Genomic DNA, 27,451 nt, shown 5'->3' on the forward strand with positions numbered 1-27,451 from the left:
CTAAAAGCTGGAACCTGTTCTGCAGGTGAGAACACCCGAACTTGCAGTGATAGAGCCCACAATAGAGGAAGGTCTTGCCGCCATACTCGAAGCTTTGGCATAGCTTGAGGATGCTTTAGCCCCTGATGCTGTGAAGAATGCCCCATTTAACATAAGATCTCCCACTGATCTCCAGTTGCCTTCTGTTGAATCTTGGTGCTTTGTAACCTGCACATTACCCATACTATAACTATACTACAACCGTTGAATACCAGACATATAAGAGACATGAGTTGTATAGGTCTTTTACCTCCTTATGGAATTGATAATCAGGAGCAAGGGATCGGTTGCCTTGGCTGTTAATGGTGGGGTTTGCACTTCCCTCGATTGCATACATTTCCCAGTGGGTGTAATCATTGTTCACCACATGAAAGTATCCATGTCGACATCTGCATCATAATGTTAATATCTTAAAGACTTGAGCAAATAAACTTCAGCAAGTTGTATATTCGTGGTCTTTGTGCAAGGAATATGGTTTATTCTTGTCTGCTTTCCATGGTGACTCCATTGAGTTATGCACGTTATCTCAGTGCGATTACTACAGTGGTAATGCACGTTTCTTAGAATGTTTACTCCGACGTTTTTCTGAATTGAGAGTTTTTTCCAAATCTATTTGAAAAACATAGATATAGAAACATAGACGTTTCATGGATGTGGTGGACGCGGCATTCAGAAGTAACACTTCTTTGGATTTCACATTAAAACATTGGCAAAGGTGATATGGCCCACAAGTATATTTGTCTTTGGTTATAAATGACTTTCATCTTCCCCAATTTGCACGGGGATGGGCGACAAAATTTGGTATAAAATTCTCGCATGTTGTTCCCAAATTTCTTACGAATAGTTAGAAGTACTTTTGCACTCACATGGCTCCCGCGCTCTTCATTTTTTTTATCGTGGAAAAAATTAGAATTCCAAAGGAATCTAACATATCGAAACTTAATAGATTGTAAATATATATTTGTAGGATAAACCTCTTTATGTTAACGCAATAAAACATATATCATCATGCGACTAATGGTGGGATGATGTCATACAGACGTTATATATATATATATTATGGTGAAAGGAGTTCCTAATTTATGAATACTGTGTGTTAGATGATCTAAATAGGAAGTTAAGTTATGCAGTGTCTAAGGAAATAGTAAGGGCTATGGTATATAAAATAGATACGAGTAAAAAATTATTAAAATGAAAATTTATATGTAATGAAGAGTCATAAAAAATGAATCGATGATTACGTTAGAGAAAGATAGGTCGAAGTGAAAATAATTGGAGCTTTATTTGCTATGTGTGACGTCATGAGGATAATTAGATATAATAGAGATATTTATATATTAATTTAAGGTTATTAAGTTAATAAAGATTGATTATTTCTATTTCTACATCATATCAAGTTAATAATATGAACTTTTAAATAATATGTTGAATCATTCTATGTTTTTAGTTGGGATGGCTAGCTCAACCTGAAATATATATTTAATCAAACCAAATATTCAACTTTTAAAAATAATAAAGACATATGATACTATTGGAACATTTTTGTGCATTTATTCAACTTTTAATTCTATTGAATTGTATAACACACACAACTTAATAGTGAGAAGGCTTTGTAAGAAGTATGAATGGTGAACTAATTGTTATTTATTTTGATCTAATAAGATCATTCATTTCTAGAACTTCTAATTGTGTATATCTTACTTACAAAAAGGAGCTATGAATAATGGAAGGCTTTCTAATACTTATGTTTTTTTACTATTAGATGGAGTAATTAATTATATGAGATTTATTTTTTTATTAAATAAAAATCATTTAAATAGCATCAGTAAAAGTCCAAATAGTTCTATGTGATTGGATTTGTAAACCATTTCTAGAAGTAGACATCGCACTTTCCATGCCACATAAAATAATATTAAAGTTGAACATGAGTCCTTATATCATAAATTCTATCAAAATTTTCCGCCACCTCTTATTATTAGAGTACTTTTACACTAGATGACTTGTTATTAAATTATAAATACAAAAATAATAAATTATAAAAATGCCTCTTATATGTACTCACATTGAAAATATATTAAATATTTGGTAAATTTGTTTATCTTACATGAAACAAACCCAACTACAAGTGAAATTGCTTTGAATATATCAATGTGCATTCACATGAGTTAGTAATGTGTCAATTTTGATATTTTTTAATGTTTTGAGACAATAATAATTTCAAACTATAAGGACCTCCATATTATTAAAATAATCATATAGCATAAAATGCACATTATTCTAAAACATTTAAAATAACATGTTCAAATATATTAGAATGGAAACATGATGCCTAAGTACAAAAGCCATTGACAAGCCATATCACAAGGAAACAATTTCCTTTACATAACATCAAAAGGTCAATTACAAAGAGTACAAAAATAAAGGTAACCCTAACAGGAACTCTCAACACACTATCTCCAACAAGCACACATTGGATGAGAGCATCATCGAAGAACTTATCTACCCAACCACAAATCCTTACACTCCCCTCAAACTCTTTTTGGCATGAACAATACCTGGCCCAACACAAAGATGTCAAGAAATCTTAAACAAGTAGGAGTGATGCAATCTATGTAGCATGATATACTCTTTATCTCTCTCTCTCTCTCTCTCTCTCTCTCTCTCTCTCTCTCTCTCTCTCTCTCTCTCTCTCTCTCTCTCTCTCTCTCTCTCTCTCTCTCTCTCTCTCTCTCTCTCTCTCTCTCTCTCTCTCTCTAAGTAAAATAGAAGCATATAACAATTATTATCTTCTTGATAATAAAATCCAGCATAAAAACGGATTTCAAACACATTAGTACATAAGAATACCAATAACAAGATTTCTCTAAATATGATCTTGAGAGTATAAAACTCATACAAACACATGTATAAGAGTACAAAAGAAAAGGTAACTATCAATCTATCTAATTAACCTAATATCATGCAAGACATATTAAATGCTAATTCATTCTTAAATCTTCTAAATGATATACTTAACAACTAATTCATGAGTTATTATATGATGCATAAATTCACTAACATTATATCATTAACATGTTATAAATTTATAAGAAATGAGTATCACAAATAACTTAGTTCCATTCATTAAATCTAATTGGTTCAAATATTTTGATAATAGAAGATATTTTCTATCTTAGAATAAACTTTCTACCTTAGATTTGATTATAATATTCAATATCAAATTCATCTAATCACTCCTTTGATTAAAAGGTGTTATCATGATCAAACAATCACAATATAAGATCAAATCCATTTAATATTTATATATATAGTCATAAACTTTAGAGATGGTTAACCATTTAATGGTAAGGAACTATCATCTAGTCAAGAAACTATACGAACATGTCAACATGAGATTAATGTGAAATTCCAGCCTTATCCTTTACATTTAAAAAAACAAACTATGATATTATCATTAGAGTTTTCACTAAGTCAAAGTTCAATATTCAACAATCACAAAATAAAAACAAAATTTATTATTTCTATATGGTAAGGGATAATGGCTTACATCTTACCCTTGACCCAAGAGTCCATTTCTCTCATTAATATCCTTATTATCCTATTTTATATATTAATCTTGTGATTTTAAAAAGTTTTTCTATTTTTAATCTAAACAAAGTATTGTAGAGGCATTCAAATAATAACTTAATTCATCTTAAGATATACAGAAAGAATATATTCAACTTTAATATTGTTGACTAATGAATTTATTTCTATATGTTTAATGTTATAACTTAATAAAGTTTAAGCTTTAATAACATCTCTACACCTCTTACGTAAATTCTCTTAATAACGACTTGCATTGTTATATTGATATATGCTACTCTATGCATTTATTAATATATAAATAGATATCTATTTTATTTATCTACTACTAATCTAATTATAGATAAATGGTAATAGTCAATGGATGGATTTAGTCAAGCTAAGGATTACAGGCTATACTCTTGGGTTGACCTAAGAAAATCCATGAGTAATAATGTGCTAATGATTATAATGAAAGTGTGAGCTAATGTATTCAATTAAAATTCATTAATAGATAAATTTTAATACAAAAATATCATTCTAAATTACTTACAAAGAATTATTACAAAGGAAAAGTATTTATGAAATTCAAACCTTATAAATCCAAATTTTTAAACTATCCAAAATAACCAATAAACTTTTACATTATTAGACAATATAGGATAACTTGTTACTACTACAAGGACTTGATTTTTGTCTTGAACAAATATACATTATGAATAAAGGAAGATTGCACAAAGTGACATAAATAGAAGGTCGTATCCAAGGAAATCTAGATAGTTCTTTTGAATGAAAATAAAAGAAATAGTGGTTATTGTTCTTAATAGAATGCGTATATAATGTGCGTTAATCACACATAAACACTAAGAGAATGGTAATCAGTAGAAACCAATTCCAAATTTATTACCCTTGATAACTTCTCGAAACATCATAGAAACTGATAAGACAAGATAAGAGGACATCAACACAAAATAATACTAGATTTATGTAGAAACTTAAGGGGAAAACCATGGTGAGAAAAGTTGCTTGGATCTAATATGCAAATCTAGCCTCATAAACTAAATAATAAACTTATAAAATTTTGTATGCATCAACCCATAGGAGACACCAATCCCCTAGTCTAAGAAGTGAACACTAACTATGATTATGAGGCACCAACCTTAAATACCATAATAGTACATGAAAGACATGATAGGCAGATCTTCAAGGATCAACCTTTAGCATCACCTTGATCTAATCAACTTTTGACAACCCTCTCAAAGTGCATGAGACCTTCAATTGATTTTGCCCACTTAAGCTAAAATTTAGTAGACAACTTACATAACTTTTTCCATGGTTATTAGTTCTACTAGAAAGAATTACTCTTGAAATGAATCCAATTACACTTATGCATCCCTACGTTATATATAATCAGAACTCATCTTATAACTTATTTACAACATTCACATGATTGCCACATGCATACTTTAGACCAAACGTGTAAAAGGCTTAAACCAAGATCCAGCATGCTACTCCAAGAGTTGGATGATGCTATTCTTTACTAAAAAAAATTAGCTGGTCCTAGTACACTTTCACATGCTTCCTATAGTTGGTTCATAGTGCAATAATTTGACCCATTCATCAAAAAAGTCATAATATATTGTGAAGTGATCTCTATGAGCATAATGTTGACCCTAACTTTTCATGTTATTTAAGTCCACCTTTGAAACTTGAATAGATTTGTCTTTGTGTGTAGCCTTATTTATCTTCCACACTACAAGTCTCAAAATATAACTATGGTAGAATGTGGGATAAAATATTGTGCTAGTGGATATAGTTTTTCAGGAATGGACTTCATATACACATCACAAATACTTACAAATCCTTCAACAATAAAAAATTGATTAAGATGATACTAGTGACATACTATATTGAATGATGTATTTAACATAACTTGACACTATTTATCTAGATCAATAATTATTTGATATGACATAATATTAATTAAAATTATTGTAATTTTTGGAAACTGGATATTGAGGGTAACATAATGATAATTTATATACATCCTTAACTACATCCTTTGACATTAATGACAATATAAATTTCAACAATCTCCCCATTTGTCATTGGTGCCAAACATGAAAAATGCTACTAAAAAAATGCTCCTCATAATGGAAATTAGGGGCTCCCCTTGTGTAGAAAATTTGCTTCCATTGTAATTGGACTTTCATTCTGCTCAAGTTTTGCTTTGTGCTCTTTATAATTTTGACTTCCTTTCTTTGGAACCTCTCTCTCTCTCAATCCTTTCTTCCCCAAATGGTGTAGAATTTTTTCTTCCTTTCTCCCCCTTTGACATCAATGACAAATATCCACTTTGATTCTTGGGCTTCAACTCTTTCTCCTTTTGTGAGGAAAAATTAATCTACTAATACCTTTTGTAATTTTTTTTTCACAATACCACCAAGACTACTTGCAGTGAGGAGTCAACACTCCTCCTCAACATATACTAACTTCGTCTTCATTTAAGAGGAGGGAGATACCACTCCCAAATTCTAGCCAAGATATTAAATTGTCTCCTTTGGAAATTTTTTTGTAATGATCTCTCCTTTGTAACAAAGGATTGGCATGGTCTCTTCAAATTCAATCTCCATCTGCTGCAATGTCTTTTTTATCTATAAAACCTAAATGCAAAAAGAAACTATTGCAATATATTTTGCTTCTGCCATAGACTAAGATACAAAATACTTCTTTTAGCTCAACCATAATATAAGGCTATCACCAAGAAAGAAAGCTATTCCACTTGTACTATTCTATCTAAGAAAGACCATTTGGGAGAAGAGAAGACACTACCTCATCAAGCACAAAATTTAAAGTAGTGCTTCAAATGTTCATCAATAGATTGTTCCATGTGTGTAGAAAAGAACGTCATAAGACCATTCCTATAACTTCTTCCTCCATCTTTCATTTACAATAGTGTTAAATGAATTAAAGTGCTCAACAGCTGATCCATATCAACCACCCTCAAAGAATACTACTTACATAGAAGATGTTTGTTCACCAATGATATGGTGTGGTACAACTTTCCTAGCTTTTTTTAAAGGGGTTGCAGAGGATTCATGTCCAACATTCAGGAGCAATAAACTTCCCAGACATAGCCAAATAATAGTACTATATTTCCTATCTAACACAACCCAATCTTCATCCTTCATGCCTGATCTTTTACTTCTAGTGAAATCTTTCCATAGATCTCAAACTGACTAACCCTGATAGCACAGAGGTTCCATTCCTGTACCCAGTCCAGAAATAACTGAATGGCTTGTTACATTTTCAAGGCCAATTCAACAAGAGCCTCTTGCCACCTCCAACTCTCTAAGGTAGCCCAAGAACTACAAGGATATCATGCGTCTCACGTAGAAAAGAAGTCCTATTACTACCACTGGCCTCATATTCTACCAAGCATCACCAGCTCCTCTACAACTTGCATAAAGTATAACGCACCAACTAAACTAAATCCAACTCTAGTTTATATTCTTGAAATTTGGTAAATACAAAGAAGTTCAATACCGACCTCACAACATGCTTTGCAACAATTCAACTAGTCGTAGTTAGGATGTGTATGGGACACTGATCATCTATGTCAAACTTTAATTAAGGTCAACTCTCAACATTATGTGTGCACACTTGAAGAGTATCTCCATTCTTTTTCACAAATAACAAATTTCTCGTGTGTAGAAAAAAAGGCACATGGCTTTTCCAGCGTTCTGTTCCGCATGGCTGTTTTTCCTATGTTGTTTGATGATTAAAGATGAGAACGAACTCCATATAGCACATGTAGCTTTTGACTTCTTTGTGGGATGTGGGGTCCACATTTCCTTATAGTTGGTGGTCTCCTCCATCCCTCATCAACTAAAATTATTTTCGTATCACAAATCTAAATGTAGTTTTTAAATAGAAAGAAAGAAAAGTTTTTGCAGCCACATGAATTTGCATGGGGCCATTACATTATTTGTAAGCTGGAAGGCAAGTACAACCTCGTTTCCAAAAGCAGATAAAATCCTGATGAAAGTATGCCTAGAAGAATTAAAGGAATAAAAATAATAGTCAAATGCACTCCATGCATGACGATAATGTAGACCATGAAATCTCATGAGTAAATTCATGCACGTCCTCCAATCTATGTATAGTTATTAGTTGGGGATGAAAGGAAAGCATGCACAATGAAATAATCATGATCCTCAAGTAGTCAAATTCTGATTGTTGGTACTCCCTTATTTGGTAAAAGTTCAAAATTAAGGACCTTTAGGAAGGCCATTCAAATTAATATACCACTCTGTTCAAAGTGAATTGCATAATTTAGCTTATTTTACCTTTGATATAGAACTACAAGGTGAGAGCTTGTCCAATTCTAAGTGGATGGTACAAGTCTAAAATGAATATAATAGTAGAAACATACCATACACTAATAGTGATAACAAAAATACATGTAAAATTTAATTATTAAATAATTAGATATGAACAAAATATGGTTGAGACAATGGTTTTCTATCATTCTCCCACTTATTTCAAACACCTTGCCAAAGCATAAAGGGAATATTAGCATCTAAGTATTAAGAACTATGAGGCCATTATATTTATTACACCATATAATGTTATTTGTGTCTACATGCTTCATCAAATCATCTAAAACAATCACCAAAGAGTCAACATTTTAAATCATCATCCACTATCCTCCACCATGTGATGAGAAAAATGGTATTGTGCATCTATATACTTCATTTATACACAAAAAATTGGGTTTTGCCAAAGATAATGACACCTTGACTCTCACATTGAATTTAAACTACTGCTTGAATAAGGCCAACAATTCAACAAAAACTCTAAAACCAACTTGCCTCCTTATAGGCATTACTAATTGTCATATTTTATACCTCTACAATGGATAAATGACTACAACCCATGACTTGCTCATTCAAGTAATAGAAACACTAAATAGGCTAAAGAAATAGCCACTAGTAGATATTTTATGATCTACATCTCCTATCCAATCTAAGTCAACAATCCCTTGTGAGTAATCACCGTAGTAGAAGATATAATAATTTATAATGTTCTACATTCACCTTAAGTCTCTCTTAATTGTTGCTCAATGCTCTATGCCTATATTAGCCATATAATAACCCAAGGCTCCCACTACATCACCAATATCTATCTTTATGTAAAACATAAGATAAATTAGAATATGAATTAGAGTAGTGTAAGGAACATGCAATATATAGTCTTTATTTAAAGGTGAAGATGTATATATTACTTTACTAATAACTTAGTACCCAAAAAAATAGAAACATTTCCTAGTATATAATTCTCCATTTTAAAATATTACAACACAAATTCAACATACTTAGTCTATCCCAATCAAACATTTTTTATTTCTCTCTCTTTTCAATGCCTAGGATGCATATAGGAACCCCTAATTGTTTATGTTGAAATGTAATGAAATTTGATATACCATATCTCTAATCATCCATTCATTGTTACCAAATATCAACATATGATCTATGCACAAATTGATAAAAAGAGATTGATTACCATCATAAATTTTTATTTTTAATAATTAGATAGTTGCTAAGAGGCCCAACACCCAATATAGTAAAAGTAAAGTCTATAAAAAACATAACACAAAAAATAGGGGAAAGAAGAAACAATTATCGGCACCCCGATGACTATCATCTAGTACATAAAACCAACCCCACCAAAACCAAAGTCCAATATCCAGCCAACTATATAGACAACCAACACAACTAGGAAATACACTAGATTATAATACAAAGCATATGAATTAAACTTTTGAAACCATAATTTTGGAGATCATTGGACACCATATAAGTATTGCTTCAATTTATATGCTAATGAATTCTTTCCTATTACCACATAGTAGTTGTTAGTGTAGGTTTTTTATTTCCATATGTTAGGTTTTTTATTTCTACATGTACCACTTTCTAACACATGAGTAATTGAGTCACACACCCTCTTTTGGGTTGTTGTGCCTCCTTTCATAACCACTAGTTTGTTCTTATCTTTAGTAGGTTATAGGGTAATTGATTTTCTCACCCTCTTTTGGCTTTTAGGCCACTAATTATAACTTCTTTTCTATCTTCACTTAAGGAGGATATGCTACATATTTTGACATTTATCAAGTAGGTAAAACTTCCCATATTTTATGGGTAGTAGGAGTTAATGCACCTATTCTTATCTTGGTGACCGTATCAAGAATATTCTCAAGTTCTCTTGCATTGTCTATATTTTTCTTTCATTTTAGATTTTGGCTCTACTATTTGATATTCGATTATCTATTAATTGCAGTTGCACATGATCCAGGCCAGACATGAGATTCTAGCCCAATTATCACTTCCCAAAGAATCTAACATGGTATTGGAACTTGTTGTCTAGTACAATTAATTTAAATATCTAGTTTTTATAGATTTGAGACTAACTGATAGCTGTAATATTACAAAACCAAGTATTCTCTTCTCCTACATCCTTGCATAGCCCTAATAATAAGTACAACTTACCAAAAGAATAAGCAACCCTATAATCTACTTTGCATAGTTAGATTCTTGGGAGAGTTGTGTGATTGTAGCATTTAGGTAATTTTGGCAGAATTTTCAACATTTCCGAAGCATCTGAAAGGTTGGATAAAGTCACAATTAACTTTTTTTTCAACAAACATCAAAGCTTGGATGACAAAATTACAAGTCAAATGTTAAAATTTAAAAACTTTTACAGGCCAGAGCCATTTTAATTTTTGCATTAGAAACTCATTTTTCACTCACTAGAAAGAAAAAATATTTTTGTCATGCAAAAACCATTTTTAATAAGTTTGGCACCTTCACTAATTTCAATCTATGTTCTCCTACTCCTATTTCCATACATCAATATATATCCATTCTTATCTATATCCTATCTATATTTATAATCATGCATTCCCATTATTTTTTGTCCTATATTTGCATACATTTGCCCATGATCATTGCATTATATATCTTATTACAATGGACCATTTTTGTAGCATTGAGGATTGATCTTTCTTCGCTTGAATCTTAAAGAAAAATAAATTTGTTTCAAATTTTAAAATTCTCCTCTTTCATCATAGCCATTGGGAGTTGAGTTTGTAAAATATGGAATTATCTAGAATGGGTTCAAATTTAAAGACATTAATTGACCATTAAGCAATCATTGACTATTTATTCATATCTAGAATGAACTTATGAAAATTTTCATTTGGAACTTTAAATGGAATAAAAATATTATATCAAAATCAACATCTAAGTATCTTTATCACAATCAAAAAACTATTCTAATTAAGGGAGTAGGAGAACATGACCATTGCTTATTTCACTATCTTTATGATGTAGTTATAAATATACCAAGTCCTTAACAATCAATGAGGAGTATAGAATCTAGCAAATCAAAGAGAAAAAGTATATATTGTGATAGATAAGGTCTAGAGTTACAAATTAGACATGTATAATATAAAATTAATCTACAATCACATAATTAACTTAAGTTCAATTAAAATTTTGTATACAATCTTTGACAATGAAAATTTTCAAATCATCTATTTTTGATATAGAAGTGAGTGGACTATACACTGCATCAATATTATCTTCAACATTAGTGTAATAAGTAAATATCCATACCCTTAGGTTTCTTTAAAAAAATCAATTTACACCATTTATTTTTGTCAACTTTCAATCTGTTTAATATATATTAAAAATTAATTATATTTACTTTTTAATTAGCCTAAATGGAAAGGCGACTCTACTCTAAAATATCTCACTTTCTATGAGTTAATTATACTCTATTTTATATTAAATAAAATAATAATAGAGCAATGAAACTCGAAAGGTCAATACAAGTCCTGTTACAGTGAATTTATTTAGCCATGTCATGTGCAATTATAAAAGACGTGTTAATAGTTAAAAAATAAACTCACCCAAATTAGTTTTCTAAAATACTAGTATGGACATAAATTCAACTATTCATGTCTATATACTGCAGTCATTGTGAAGCATAGCTTAAAAATTCTTTTTAGTGGCAATCAAAATAATAAAAACCATATTGACTTAACGTTCCACCACTACGCTTCAAATTTGAGAGTAAGATTACTGATATATTCCCCTTTAGTAATTAGTGACCGGAGTGCAGGTGAGAACACCTAAATTTGCAGTTATAGAAACCACAATAGAGGAAGGTCTTGCTGCCATAGTTGAAGCTTTGGCATAGTTTGAGGATGCTCTAACCCCTGATGCTAAGAAGAAGGCCCCATTTAATATCAGGTCTCCCATTGATCTCCAATTACCTTGTGTTGAATCTTTGGGCTTTGTCACCTCCACATTACCCATACCATAACTATTCTACATTCCTTAAATACCAAATATATAAGAGACATGAGTTGTAAGGATCTTTTACCTCCTTTTGGAATCAATTATCAGGAGCAAGGAATCTATTGCCTTGGCTGTTAATGGTGGGGTTTTCACTTCCCCCAATTGCAAACATTTCCTAGTGGGTGTAATCATTGTTCACCACATGGAAGTATACATGTCAGCATCTGCATCTGCATCATAGCATTCATTTCTTAAACTTAAACAAATAAACTTCAACAAGTTGTATCGTGGTCTTCGTAAAAGGAATACACAGCAGTTATAAAATTTTATTTAAACTTGGGCATATGCTGAAGAAGCCCTTCTCCAAAGTGGTTGAATGCAACTGTTACTTGCATTTTGACATCTTGGGTATAGGCATCATTGTGTCCAAGAAGCATCACCTACAAAAAGAATATATATAGCTGACTTGAGAAATAGCACTCTATCGACAAGTTTATTAATACTAACATTTGTTTATGTTTCTGTCTAATAATTGCCTTTTAGTACCCTACTCTAAGATCCATGTGATAAAAGTATAATAGTGAAACCTTTTATAAATAAAGTAAATTTATGGCAGACCAAACAAGTAGTTTAAAGCACCATGTGATGGTGAGTGAAAAAGTTGTTTGAAATGGTTATAGCAGTGGATCCCATTATAGCATCTATCAGTCCATCTGCGTAGCTTGACAGGGAACAGTGATCTACCCAAATTGCACTTCCTCCAAAGAAATTCTATCTCTGTCACTCCTGGTTTTGTACCCATAATGAGTCGGGAAGATCCTCACATTTGTATTTCCTGCAGTTACAATCGTGATATTGGTCACATATTGTATTGTAATGAAAGGTCCATTTGCTATATGAACATTAGTGCCTCTACCATCGATTGTCTTGTAATTGATCATGATAAGCTCCTCCTTGAGCTAAATAACCATATCTTTTTAGAAAATAATCCAGTGAGGCTCAGTTTGAATAACAACATTTCGCATAGTGCTAGGTCGAGGATTGACCGGGTCATCGTCATTTGGATCCGTAACTATATAAAATCTCCCATTCTTACCTCTGATGGTATTTTTGTCGAATCCAATAGCACAGTTAGCTACTCTCTTTCTATTATTAACCCAGTAGGGATCACAATGCCAACAATCGTCAATGGGATTCCTTGTTTCGCACGAGTTCAATATTTCTTGAAATTTGTAAATAATCTCTTTTCAACATATGCTAGCTATAAAAAAATGCTAGAACTTTGAATTTTTATTAATTGAACTGACTTAAATATATTTTCTGTGGTGAATTTATCTTATATTGAATATATCTCAACAACGTCAATTATTAACTATCTGATGACATGACGATATGGTGAAAAGAAATTTGGTCTATAACAGCTACGTGCCAAGTATAGATAAATGAATAATAGTATAGAATATACAGTAAATAAAATGCCAAGCAACAACATAAGAATGAATAGAACGTATTATAATAAACTTTGCGATTTAGCATTTCATATTAATGTACTGAATGGAGTGAGACATTACATTTCATTTCCATACCACCTTTAATAAATTATCTAAAGTATATGAAACGCAACATTCTTACCATTCTACAATCTCAGCTACAAGCTCTGGTTTCTTTTAATAGTATTGTATCTTTCTTGAGGAATGAAGGGATCAATGTATCCTTTATCTGGTCATATCTTTTGAGCTTCTTACAGGCTTATCATGAAACTTTTTTGTTGTTGCATCTATTTGTCTATCTTCTTCATGCTACCGATAGTTACATTTGTAATCTTTTCATGCACCTCTTTATTGTTTCTTCCCTTTGTTTTGAGCATTACATCTAAAATAGTCAAAGGTCCCATTTTTTATTTCATTTCTTACCTCTTCTACTCATCAAAATCCTTCCTAGTCCCAACATATATTAGCCAAAATTTCTCAACATGTGTCAACATTTTTTTAAATCTTAATTTCACTAATTCTATGACCATGTTAGATTTAGATGTCTTTAGCTCCATGCTTAGTTGTTTTTCTCTTTTTCTAAGCTTCTCAATCTAAAGCTTCTCAATCTCTTTTTTCCAATGAATTTTTTCTATCGAGACTTCTAAGAGTATTCTCTTGAATAATTGGATGCATCAATTGATGGCAATGGGAGAGGCCTTGTAGAAGATCCCAACTTATCCCTTAGCTACATATTTTATTCTCTCAAGTATTAATTATTTGCCTTGCACCATGTGTTTTACTTTATTAATTTTTCCACATGATCTTTAGTAAAATTTGTTGCATTAATTATCAAGTTATTTGCATGCACTAGATTTGTGTCCTTAATTATTTGCACAAGAAGTTGTCCATAAATATTACTTGGATCATATATTGTTAGTAGCCTTTTTCATATTTGGTATAATGCCCAAACAAATAGAGATTTATCATCAATATTATCTTGATCTAGTATAAATTTAATCAGCAACATATGCATTTAGTTTGACCTACATATTCCAATTGGATCTCAAATTATCAAATACTATGGCTGCATTAGTTATCCATCCAGGTAAAATTGAAACCCCTTCCTCTTGTAGAAATCTTCTTCCCTTATCAAGGGTTATGTCTTTCATCTCTTCATCCATCTTTTCCCTTCACTCTTTAAATATTTGTGGATGTTGCTTTGGCCTAATTTCCTTAACACACACCCTTGTTTGTCATCCTTTATCTCTTGCTCTCTTCTTGATTGGTAATGGTTACAATTTGAAAACTTTATTCCTAGAAGAAACCCCAACATAACCTAACCAATTTCCTAGCAATGAAACTAATAGTAGCAAGAAATCTAAAGGAGATAGGCTAGATTTTTTTTCTCAAAGGGTTTAGACTACAATTGTAGTCTAATAACCCCAAACTTAGTTCTATAGAAGTAATTTTGAAATTTATTTTGGATCTATTTTAGGTACTTAAATAGAAAGAAAACATAATACACAATATTGGGCTCGATAACCAAGTATCCTATATTTATATCTCAATGCATTAATTACAGTCCATTATAACTCCTTATACTTTGTATCTTCTAGTTATCCTTCCCATAACTCTTCTCTCCTTATAGCATGTATTAGGTTATGAATATTTATCTTGTAGCTACTTTAGCTCTTCAAAATTATATAATCATTATTATAATCATATATAGCTATTTAGATTGTCCTATGGGTTATAAGTACATATCAAAGTTAGCTTGGATGTCATCCAAGACATAAGTAAGGTGCATATAGGAGGTGTAGGTTAGTTATTATCATCATGTGAAATAGTATGTTCTTGTTAAAGCCTGTTGGAGCTATCCAAATCCAAGTTGTTTTAGGTGGTTGTACCCTTATAAAGGAATATTGTTATAAAATATTTTCACCATAATTAGTATTTTATTTTTATATTTTAATTTCTTTAATCTCTTTATACTAGCATCCTCATAAATTACATCCAAAAATTTTATTTCACCTTCAAGTGTAATTATCTTGGCCTTTGGTTATCATTGCATTGTAGAATTAACACTCCCATCTAGTTGCTCAACTATTGAAGAATACCCAATCTCTCTCAAGATCATACTCTAGCTATATAATAAATTTCACATTATGTCAATCATAACTTGTGTTATTTTATCTTTACCATAACTAAAAAATATACACTTTACTACTTTATATTACAATTTTGACCCCTTCTTTATGAGAACACAAGTACATATGCATCACAACCAAATACTAAAGGATATTTAATTGTGCTCTTTCTTCTTATCCAAACCACAATGTTGTTTTCATCGATAATTGCTAATGAATGGGACCAACTAATTAAGTAACATGTAGTACTAATCACCTCTCCCTATTCTAAACTAGCCCCCACTAAACATACTTATCATCCTTTCCCTTAGAAAATTACTCATTTCCTCTACAGCTCTATTTTTTTAGAAGTCTATGGAGTTGTAATATTACATTTAATATCATTGCTTTTTATTGAATCTATCAAATTTTACTTATAAATAAATTATTTACCATTATTTATTTTCAACGGTTTGATCATTTTACTTGCCTAATTTTCTAAAAGATCCTTACACTCTTCAAATTTAATGAAGACCTTGGATTGATTCTTTATAATATAGACCCACATCTTGATTGAGATATCATCAATTAAAGTAAAATAATACATGGTTTTTTCCAATCAAGCATGTCTACAAGACTTGACACATCACTATGAATAAAGTTGAACATTATTTTTTTTCAATAAATTTGATATTCACAATAGTTTGAATCAAGAAAATAATTAGTTAACTCTTATACAAGATTTGGGTTTTAATTCCTAAGACCCTTTACAGCAATGTGGCCCATGTGGCCATGCCACAACATATTCCTCTTAGCTAGTAGCTTGGTTTCTAAGGTGAGAACATGTGAACCCATGCAACATTCAACCTTACCATAGGTCTTTGACATGTGTGCCTTTACTACAATTCCTAAATTCCCTTTTCTATAATTATTGGTCTTGTAAGCATATATTAAGAGGTATCACTAAACTAATATGGGTGCTAACATAAAGGTCGAAAAGAGTTCTAAACCAAAGTCCATTTGCCAACAACATCACTCAATGAACACTAATTACACACTCACATCATTTATATTACTACTAGCCAATACATCTTGTGTCGAACTTGGAATGTGCAAAGCTCCCAAAATAAATTGTATCCTCCTATCAAAAGATCTAATATTGACTCAACTATGCACAACAATACTTAGAAACGATTTGACACTGAGAAAGATCTTTCTACCATTAAATTTCTCATAGTTAGAAAATCACTCGTTGGGAGAAGTCATGTACAAAGAAGCACACAAAGAAAACCATCCATTCATCCTCACATGCATGTGTAAGAAAATCTGTACCACATTTTTAATTCAGCCTAAAAGGATTTAAAATATAATTCCCCATTTAATTCATTCTTTCATTTATAGTTCTACTTGCATTCCTTCTTGATTCCACCTTTCTTACAACATCTCCAACATATTTCCTTTTATTTTCTAGGAGACTCAGATCTCCCTTGAGACTTAGATCTAGTCTTGTTTTCTTATCCTTCTTTTCTTTTCCTTAGACCATCTGATTTAGAATCTTTCCAACTTACATCATTTGGGACAAGAGAGTCCACTACCTTATCATGCAAATAAAAGAAAAAAAAATTGAATTAGTGCATCAAATGGCCATTGCTAGATTGTCTCACAAGTCTACCAATAAAAACTATAATAGAACAATGCATATATCTTCTTCCTCCATCTTTACATAAAAAATTATAGTTAGTATACAATGGTATTAAATGCATTGTTCAATATCCTAATCCCTATCACCTACCCTCAAAAAATACTACTTCCATAGAAGATGCTTATTCACCAATGATTTGGACTGGTACAACTTTCCAATCATTTCTCAAAAGGCCGGTAGAAGATTCATCTACAACATTCAGAAGCACTAAATTTCCCAAGAAAAACCAAACAAGACTACTAAATTTCCTATCTAACACAACCCAGTATTCATCCTGCACATGTAATGTTTTACTTTTAAGGAATGCTTTCCATAAATCTCTAACCAACTGTGCCAAACTGCACAAAGGTTCCATTCCCATAACCAGTTTGGATATAACTGAAAAGCCGGTTACGTTTGCAAAGCCAATTGAAAGAAAATCTCCCTCTCCTAGGTACCCCAAGAACTGCATGGATATCATGCCTCTCAAATAGATAAGCAATCCCATTACTACCACTGGACTCGAGATTCTCCCAAGCATCACTAGCTCAACTACAACCTGCGTGAACTATAATGCGTCAACTAAATTAAATTTAAGTCTAACCTATATTCTATTGAATTGGATAAACTACAAGGAAATTCAATACCGAACTCCTGACATGGTGGCCAACAATCCAATTCGTCGTAACTAGGATGGGTATGAGACACCATTCATCTATGTCAATCTTAAACTGAAGTTGATTCTCGACTATGTGTGAGTGCCTGAATATTATATGCACGTTTTTCATAAATAAGCAACAAATTTCACTCTCGTGTAGAAAAAATGCACATGGATTTTCCAATGATCTCTCCTCATGGTTGTTTTTCCTATACTGTCCGATGATACAAGATTAGTACAAGATTCATATAGCACATGGGGTAGCCAATAGATTTTGACAAGAACCCACCCGCAAGCTTCCATGTCTATATAGCGTAGCTTTTGACTTCTTTCAAAAGTCATGGCTCTTTGTGGGATGTTGGATCCACTTTTCCTTTCAGCTAGTGGCCTCCTGATCCATTCCTAATAAACTAAAATTATTTTTTGTATCTCAAATCTAAATATAGGTTTTAAATAAAAGCTAGCAAAAGGTTTTGCAGCCAAATGAATATACACAGGGCCATTACATCATTTGTAAGCTGAAAGCCTACTACGACATTGTTTTCAAAACAAGATAAAACACTAACCAAAGTATGCGAGAAGAAAGGAGTAAAAATAATAGTCAAATGCACGTCGAGTATCGAAAAATGTAGCCTGTGATATCTCATGAGTAAATTCATACACACCCTCCAATCTACATATAGTTGTTAGTTCTTTTGTGGGGATGGAAGGTGGGCATGCACAATGAAATAATCAAGATGCCCAAGTTTGTCAAATTTTGATTGTTGGTACTCCCTAATTTGGTAAAAGTTCAAAATTAGGGACCAGTCTGAAGGACATTGAAGTTAATATACCTTCTCTACAAACCGATTGGCATAATTTGTGTTCATGATTTGACAACTAGAATAGAAATTCAATAATGCAAATGGATATAAATTGCTCGCGAACATGTGCAAAAGCAACTCTTAGTTTTGAAGATATACGTCTGGTTTTAGATATGATACGTCGATCGATAGTGAAAGAGAAATAAGTAATGCTCCTCTGGCGCTTTCTATAGAATCATTGGGATCCTCCATATACATTCTTTTCTTTCGTCCAGTTAGGCTTACCTTAAGAAGGAACGAAATTTAGATGCAAATGTTACAATAGCTAACAATATTTTCAAGTGTTTAAAAGTTTAGCATACAAAGTTAGTTTAGAGAAGTAGTCTGTATTTAGTAATTATTTTTTATATTTATTTATTTATTAAGATTAATTATGTCAAATTATTTCATTTATTTGTTAAGATTAAGAGGGAATGGATTAAAAAGGTAGCTAAAGAGAACACATACCAAATGGTTGTAGTTGAATTAAATGAGAAAAAAATGGTGAGCATGATGGCACATTCTTTGAGTGAAAACTTCACTAATGGTACTAATTCATTAAGATTATTTACCAATGAATCAAGGTTACCTAGTTGTCTACAATTTAGAATTTTCATTGGGATGATTTAATTTAGCTGATTTTCTCATAGATATAGGACTTTAAGGTGAGATTGTGTCCAATTCTAGGCAGATAGCACCTGTCTAAAAGGAAGAAGATAGTACAAACATGACCTACACTGACTAGTGATGAGAGAAATAGATGTGAATATTAACCATTGAATAATTAGACATGAACATTACAAAAAAAAGTTTAAGAGAATAGTTTTCCAATTTTCTTGCACTTATTTAAAACACCTTCCAAAATGATCAATCTAGCTATTAAGGACTATGAGGCCATTATATTTACTACACCATCTAAAGTTATTTATGCTCACATGCTTCATCAAATCATCTAAAATACTCACCAAAGAGTTAGTGTTTTCAATCATCATCCACTATCCTCCACCATGTCATGAGAATAATGATATTGTGCATCTATATGCACCACCTACATATGAAAAGTTGTGTTTCTCAAAGATAATGACACTTTGCCTCTCACATCCAATCTAAACTACTCCTTGAGTTAGCCTAATAATTGAAAAAAAAAAAATTAAACTAAATTGTCTCCTTCTAATTTTTAATAATTGTCACGTGCTTTGCCTCTATAATGGATAAATGACTACAACCCATCACTTGCTCATTCAACTAACAACAACATTAAATAAGTTTAAAAAATAGCCACTAGTAGATATTTTTTGATTGAGATCTCCTATCCAATCTAAGTTGACAAAACCTTGGATCTCAAAGGGTTGTGAGTAATCCCAAAAGTAGAAAATATAATAGTTTGTAGTGTTTCACATTCACATAAACTCTCTATTCAGTGTTGCGCATTTCTCTATGCCAATATTAGCCATATAATAAATTTGGGCTCCTACTATATTGGCAATGCCTAGCTTTATGTAAAACATAACATACATTAGATTATGAACTAAACGAGTGTAAGAAACATGAATTCTATACTCCATCATTATAGCTAAAGACAAATACATTTTTTAACTAATAACATAGTCCCCACCAAAATAGGAATATTTACTAGTATATATTTTTTTATAGTTAAATATTTTAACATACATTCACATTCTTAGCCTATCTGAACCAAAGCTTTCTATTTGCTCTCCTTTTTCAATACCTAAGACACACTTAGCTACCCCAAATTTTCTATGTTGAATTTTAGTGAACATTGATATATTATATTTCTAGTCATACATTTATTGTCACCAAATATCAGTATATAATTTATACACAAACAGGTAACAAGAAATTGATTACCATACAGTTAAAATATATAAAATGATATGGTTTGTAGCAAGTATAGATTCTGACTTTAAAAAGAATCAAACTTTTGACACCACATTTTTTGAGATTGTTTGAGACCGTATAGATATTTCTTCGATTTATACACCAATGAATCCTTACAATATACCACATAGCGCTTGTTATTGTGAGTTTTTCATTTCCTTATATTAGGGGGTATTTATTTTTCTTACACATATTATTTAAGCTTGTTTAGGTTTATTAGGAGTGGTTAATATGAAGGCATATGGCAAACTATATAAGCTAGATGTGTCACTCTCTCCCACAAATGGGTAACTATATCACACACCCTCTTTTTCCTTGTTGTGCCACCTCTTATAACCATGACTTTGTCCTTACCTGAGTAGGTTATGAGGTACTTGGGTTTCTCACCCTCTTTTAGCTTAATGTGCCACCTCTCATAACTTCTTCTCTATCTACAGTTAAGGAATCTATACCACATGTTTAAATGGCATTTATCAAGTAGGTAAAACTTTCCATCTTTTATGGTTCTTAGAAGTTAATGTAACTATTGGATATATATGCTGTTATTTTTCTATGTATACAACTCTCTTTTCTCACCTTCACTAATTAGTGATAGCTCAATGAGAGTATCAGGAGTATTCTCAAATTATATTGCATTATCTCTATTCTTATTTCATTTTATATATTTTATCTCTAGTCTGAAATTTTGATCTTTGATCATCTGTTGAATGAATTTGAATGTGATATATAATTGACATAAAATCCTAACCTAATTCGCACTTTTTGAAGAATTTAACATGGTATCAAAGCTACAGGGGAGGAGGACAAAGGCGACCCAGATGGTGGGTAGGATGTCATGGGTTCCTTCATGATCCTACTGCCATCCCTTTTTCCCTTTCTTCGCTCTGTGCTTTGGCAGAGTGGTTGGTGGTTTTAGACCGGAGAGGTTGCTGTGAGGGTTTCTGGGCAATGGTGTTTTCCTGCCATGCTTTTCCTGCCGTTGGCCATAAATCATTTTGTCATTTGGTGGATTGTGGTGATGATGGCTCCCCGCAGTGTTTCTGGGGTTCCCTGCATTGATGTGTCCTGAGATGATCTCGAGGCTAGGGAAGCCCCTGTATGTGCTTGTTCTCGCCTCCTTGCTAAGGTTTTGGCTTCTAATGATTTGGGACTTAGGGTTTTTTTTCCTGGTGCTGCTCTTTTTTCTGCCAAGTAGGAGATGTTCTTTTGGAACTTTGGCTCAAGGCCCTAAGGGTGGGAGTGTTTTATGCTCCCTCAATCTTTGTTGAAGAATTGTTGAGGGGTTCATCTCTTCAGCCCAGCCATGTTTTTGTTTGCAAATTCTATTAGTACACCCTCTCTGTGCAGCCTAGGTTTTTCTCCAGCTTGCCTTATTGAGGTGGCCCTTCCTTATTTAGGGGTGAAGAAGGACGGTGCTAGAGACAACTTCTCTCCTATAGAGGTAGAGTTGAGTGTTGCCATGGAGGTTGGGTGGTGCTAGCGGATGGCTGGTGTTGTCCTCTTTCTAGACTATTGAGGTTCTAAAGGAGATCTTTCGGTTATGGGGGCCTACCAAAACCCTTTGATCCAGCTAGGCGAAATGGGTTTTTCCTTAAGTTTTTGGACTTTGTTCTTCAATTGGAAGTTGTTCTTTATGCTGGGTTCACCCTGGTGGTTATGAGTGCTACTACTAAACCCATCTCTTCAGGTTGTGGGAGCCTGCTTTTTCTTGAGGCAGACAATTTTCTGGTTGATGGATCCATGCTTTCAAGCTCTCTTTTATCTTCTCCTATAGATGTGGATTTTTTTGTGTTTCTTGTTTGATTGGATGTTGTTATTTTAAGGCCTCTATTTCAATCCAAGGTGGTTGAGGGAGCCACTTCAAAACTCTTTTTTGTGTTTTTGGGAACCATTTCAAAACCCAGGTCTAAGGTTAAGGAAGCCTTTGAAAATCCCCTTGCTTCTTTTCAACATGTTTTGTAAGCTGATAGTTTTCAAGGGCCTTGTTTAGGCAATGGTTGTTTTTGGTTATGGCCTAGGCTGGTTTTTTTGTGTCTAGAGTCTTTATCACAGGTTAAGGGAGCCATGAATATTCTTGTTGTTTAGTTGAGCATGCTTGTTAACCCTCATCACTATTTCTTAAGGTTAAGGTTGTAGCCTTTTCAATGTGGCAAATTTTTTTTGTCTTTATCATATCTTAAGTGTCTGGCTGGCTCTTTCTGCCTATGACAGTGCTGGTGTTCAGCTAGCTTTCATCAGCTCAGCTGTGTTAGGGCTGCTGGTTTTCATGGTTTGATTTCTGGAGAAGCGTTGTTCTGTGGGTTCCAGATTCTGGTTAAATCTGAGGGTTTCGAGCCCCCTAAAAACCTATTTTCCCATAATCAAAATTATGGTATCAAAGCTTGGTGTCTAATATAGTTCATTTTATTATATGATTTTTTGAGAGATTTTAGACTAATAGGTACCTATATTTTTTACAAAATCTAGTATTCTCTTCTCCTACATCCATGGGTGACTTAGAGAATTAGGACAATTTAAAGGAAAAATAAGCATCTATATACTCTAGTTTGCATATTTATGTTCCTATGAGATTTGGTTGATTCTAGCATTTTGGTAATATTGGAAGTTTTTTCAGCATTTCCAAAGCATCCAAAAGGTCTGAGAAAGTCATAATTGACTTTTATTTCACCAAAATCAAAGATTAGGGGACAAAGTTACAAATCAAAGTTTAAATTTGAAATATTCTATGGAACTATTTTTTAATTTTGTATTAGAAACTCATCTTCCTCTCAATTGAAAGAAAAAAAAAATATCTAGGTTTTATTCCAACACTAAAAATAACCTATCCAGTATATTTCCATATATTTCACAAATTTTATATAAATTACATTAAAAGTAGATATATTTGTCAGAAGAGTTGTTTTTGTATGACAAATTTAACATTTTAAGACAAATGCATAATTTTTTCCTTGAGTGTTAGAATTTGGCAAAATAATACTTGAAATAAAGTTGTAAACAATAACTTTCCATCTGTATGATTATTGGCTCCTTGGTGTTGGCTCTTTCCCTGAGCCTATGCTAGGCTGCTACTATGATGCTCCCTCCTCTAATCTTTGACTACTTAGGGACTTTCTTTCGAGTCCTATTGAAGCTAATGTCACTATGTGTGTGAGTGTCTTTGATGTCCTTCCTTCCAACTCTACTCTAGATGTTGTGCATGTCTTTAATGTCCCTCCAACCACCTCTCCTCTAGATGGTGTTATTCCCCCTACTTCCTCTCTCTCTTTGTTGGTGGAGGACTTTAGGTGCCCTTCAACTATCCCGTTCTAATGCTATCATTGCTAAAGATTATGTTTTTCTCCATGACTTTTGTCTGGTAGATCTTTAAAGGTTGACTCTCTCCACTAACTATACTTGGTGTTTGAAGCCTCTTCCTCTAGTCCTGCAATGCCTTGTTCCTTCTATCCCTTGTCAATGGGTGGATAAGACTTCTTATAGGTTGCAGGTTACTCTCATTGGTAAGTTCTTGAGGCCAAGACCTAACATAGAGACTATACGTGAATGGGTTTCTATTCATTGGTCTATTGTTGTTCATGTGGTAATGGGTCTTTCACATGGTTGTCTATTATTTCTATAATTTATTTGGAGGATAGTGAGAGGGTTATTTTAGGAGGTCCTTGGTTCTCTGACAAGGTGTTCCTAAATTTGAAAAGATGGGTTGTTGGGTTTGATCCTTCTATGTTCAATTCACTTCCTATTTGGATAAAGCTCCTAAAATTCCCTTCGGAGTACTGGGATGACTATATTTTTCATGGCAATACTAAAGCTTTTGGTTAGCTCAGTTTTGTGGATGAGATCACTAAATCTATATCAAGATATTGCTCTGCTAGATTTTGTGTTTGTGTGGAGGAGGGTTTTAGGTTGCCTAACTCCATAAAGCTATCTTCTAGATTGAGAGTTTGAGATTAATATTTTCTTTTTGATCACTCTCATTTGTGTCATTTCCACTATATGGGAATTTTCTCTATGAATTTCATCAATTCTCATAAGATCAATCCCTATAATGTAGTTTAGAAGTTAGTGAATGTTCGTCCTCAACTAGCTAGTTTGGTGTAGGTTTCTTCTTCTTCCTCCAAGGATCTTAATTATTTTTATTGCCCCTATACGGTGAAAGGCCCTTTGTTGTCTCCTACTATTGGGTTCTCTTTGATAGGCATCATTAGGAAAAAGATTGACATTTTTCCCTTTGTCTTGGGTTCATCTTATAAGGGTAACAGAAATCTTGTTGTGGATCATTGGAGACATTCTTTGCAAAATTCTATTCCTTCTTCTCAACCTACTCCTCTCATGAGGTCGTGAATTGAGTTTGGATTCAAACATCTGGGACTTTCCCATCTCCTTAAGGTTTCTTGTAGCCTTGTTCCACTTATGTCCCTTCTTTGGCTTGCTAGTTTGCCTTTTTATAGTTTTTAGCTTTTCTTTTTTGGGCAGCATGTGTTGGATTTAGACCTTCTCAATTTGGTTGGTTTTCTCACTCCTTATGAGATCCCTCTGTGCTGCTTGGTAGGTTGATATGTAAAGGTTTGGGCCCTCTCCTACTTTATCTAATCAAAACAATCAATGAGGAGTAGAGAATATAGTAAAATCAGAGAGAAAAAGTCTACATAATAATAGAAAAGGTGCAAGATTACAAATTAGATATGTGTAGTGTAAAATCAATCTACAATCACATAAAAAACCTAAGATCAATTAAGATTTTGTATACAATTTTTGACATTGTCTATTTCCAAATTATTATTTTTTTTATATGAAAGTGAGTAGAATCTATAATGCACAAATATTATCTTAATCATTAAGTATATTAATAAAATATCCATACCCTTATACATTTAATTTCCTAAAATAACATCAATTTACACAATTTATTTTTTTCAACTACTAATTTATTTAATCTAAACTAATATATAATAAATTGATTATATTTATTTAATTAACCTAAATTGAAAGGCTATTCTACGTTACAATGTCTGACATTCTTGTGAGATCGTTATACTCTATTTTATATTAAATAAAAATCTTATAGGAGCAGTCAAACGTAAAAGGTTAATAATTCCCCATGCAAGTGAATATATTTAGTTGCGTCGTATGCAATTACACCGGGTGTGTTCATAAATTAGTTTTTTGAATTACTGGTATGAACATAAATTCAACTATTTCCTATCTATATATTGCAGTTCTTGCGAGATTTACCTAAGAAATGCTTTTAAGTGACAATCGAGATAATATAAACAAACATTGGCTTGACGTAACAGAATTGAGGGATTCCTAAGAATTGAGGGATTCCTAAGAATTTGGTCTATAATGCACGCATTTGGTCTAACAGCTGGAACCTTTTCTGTGGTGAGAACACCCGAACTTGCAGTGATAGAGCCCACAATAGAGGAACATTAGTGATAGAGCCCCTGAAGCTGTGAAGAATGCCCCATTTCACATAAGATCTCCCACTGATCTCCAGTTGCCTTCTGTTGAATCTTGGTGCTTTGTAACCTGCACATTACCCATACTATAACTATACTACAACGGTTGAATACCAAAGATACAAGAGACATGAGTTGTACAGGTCTTTTACCTCCTTGGGGAATCGATAATCAGGAGCAAGGAATCGATAGTCTTATAACTGTTCATGATAAGCTCCTCCTTGAGCTGAATAACCAGAGAGGTTCGGTTTGAATAACAGCGTGCCGCAGAGTGCCAGGTCGAGGATTGACCGGGTCATCGTCATTTGGATCTGTAACTATATAATATCTGCCATTCTTACCTCCAATGGCGTTTTTGCCAAATCCGATGGCACAATCAGCCAGTCTCTTTCGGTTGTTAACCCAGTTAGGATCACAACGCCAACAATCATCGATGGGGTTCCCCGTTTCGCACGAGCTCAGCTTTCTTTTCGAATTATTTAAACTCCTGCACAATAGTTCTTGAAGTAAATAATCTCAACTGTCTGTAATATATGCTAGCTATAAAAAAATGCTAGGACTTTGAAATTCTCTTAATTGAACTGACTTAAATATCTTTTCTGCAGTGAATTTTCTTTCATTGAATCTGTCTCAACGACGACAATTGTTAATTATCCAATGGCATGATGATATGGGTGATAGAAATTTGTTCTATAACTGCTGCATACCAACATTTATAATAAACCTTGTCATTTAGGATTTCATACTAATGTACTAAATTCAATAAGATATTGGATTTCATTTCTATACTACCATAAATAAATTCTCTAAAATGTCTAAATCATCTGAAAGGCGAGATGGTTACCTTTCTACCATTTGAACTACAAGCTCCGGCTTCTCAACATGATATTTATCGCTATTCTCAGCCTTAGTCATATTGAAGGGGCTTCTTATTGATTCCACCATTACTAACTTGAAGAAAAAGACAGCAAGAAAAAGAAACAATGGCTGTAAGACTTGTCTGCTCGCCATTTTGGATAGGAGAAAACCTGCAATGGTTGTATTACATGCTATGGCTTTGGGCTCTCTTATATACAAAATCATCATGTGGAAAATCTGTAGCGAAGGGGGAATCTTGACCCCGCCGTTTAAAAATATGGTTGTATGCACGTTATCTCAGTGCGATTATTACGGTGGTAATGCACATGACTATAGCGCTTGACCTTACCTATACTCATAAACAATAGTGAGTAATGATGTGATAGAGCATTCCTCCAACGTTTCTTAGAATGTTTACTCCGACGTTTTTCTGAATTGAGAGTTTTCTCCAAATCTATTTGAAAAACATAGATATAGAAACTTTCATGGATGT

The 27,451-nt window shown here is 32.7% G+C and overlaps 1 pseudogene; it reads right to left on the minus strand.

Annotated features, from left to right (window-relative positions):
• Positions 1 to 27,111, minus strand: LOC131068863 (probable pectate lyase 22; annotated as a pseudogene).
• Between the last annotated feature and the right edge of the window lie 340 nt (positions 27,112 to 27,451).

Source organism: Cryptomeria japonica, chromosome 3 (assembly GCF_030272615.1).
Source record: "Cryptomeria japonica chromosome 3, Sugi_1.0, whole genome shotgun sequence".
Taxonomy (NCBI): Eukaryota; Viridiplantae; Streptophyta; class Pinopsida; order Cupressales; family Cupressaceae; genus Cryptomeria; species Cryptomeria japonica.